Here is a 640-nt window from a genome sequence, read left to right as displayed (position 1 = left end):
ATATATATATATATATATATATATATATATATATATATATATATATATATATATATTATAGAGTATACACATAATATATAAATAAACAAATAAAAAACAAATGAACAGAATAACAAATAAAAATGCAGCAACAATAGAATAGATGTGCGACGAAGAGACATATAATTTGGGGTTTAGGGTTTAGGGTTTAGGGTTTAGGGTTTAAGGGTTGAGGGGGACAGCAGAGAAAAAGAGGCAGAGAGAAAGGAGACAGAAAGGAGACAGAAAAGAGAAAAAGGAGATACAGAAAGAAATAAAGGAGAAAGATAAAGAGAAGAAAGAGATACAGAAAGAGAGAAAAGAGAACAAGAAAGAGGGGAGACAGAGAGACAGCAAGGAGACAGAGAAAGAGAAGGAGAGACAGACAGAGAGAAAAAGGAGACAGATAAAGAGAAGAAGGAGAGACAGGCAGAGAGAAAAGAGAAAATGAAAGAGGAGAGAGACAGAAAGGAGACAGAGAAGGAGATACAGACAGAGAGAAAGGAGAAAGATAAAGAAAGGAAAGAGAGACAGAAAGAGAGAAAAGAAAAAAAGAAAGAGAAGAGAGACAGAAAGGAGACAGAGAAAGAGAAGGAGAAACAGAGAGAGAGAAAAAGGAGAA

General features: G+C 34.2%; 1 protein-coding gene across 1 annotated transcript in view; it reads right to left on the bottom strand.

Annotated features, from left to right (window-relative positions):
- The window catches only part of EMH_0042370 (mitochondrial carrier domain-containing protein, putative), a gene marked incomplete at both ends in the record, with an annotated part of 1,570 nt that overhangs the window by 157 nt on the left and 773 nt on the right, over positions 1 to 640 (bottom strand). The gene's annotated exons all lie outside the window — the stretch shown is intronic.

Source organism: Eimeria mitis, genomic scaffold (assembly GCF_000499745.2).
Source record: "Eimeria mitis Houghton genomic scaffold, Emh_scaff1720, whole genome shotgun sequence".
Lineage (NCBI taxonomy): Eukaryota > Apicomplexa > Conoidasida > Eucoccidiorida > Eimeriidae > Eimeria > Eimeria mitis.
This window is presented reverse-complemented; position numbering and strand designations above follow the sequence as displayed.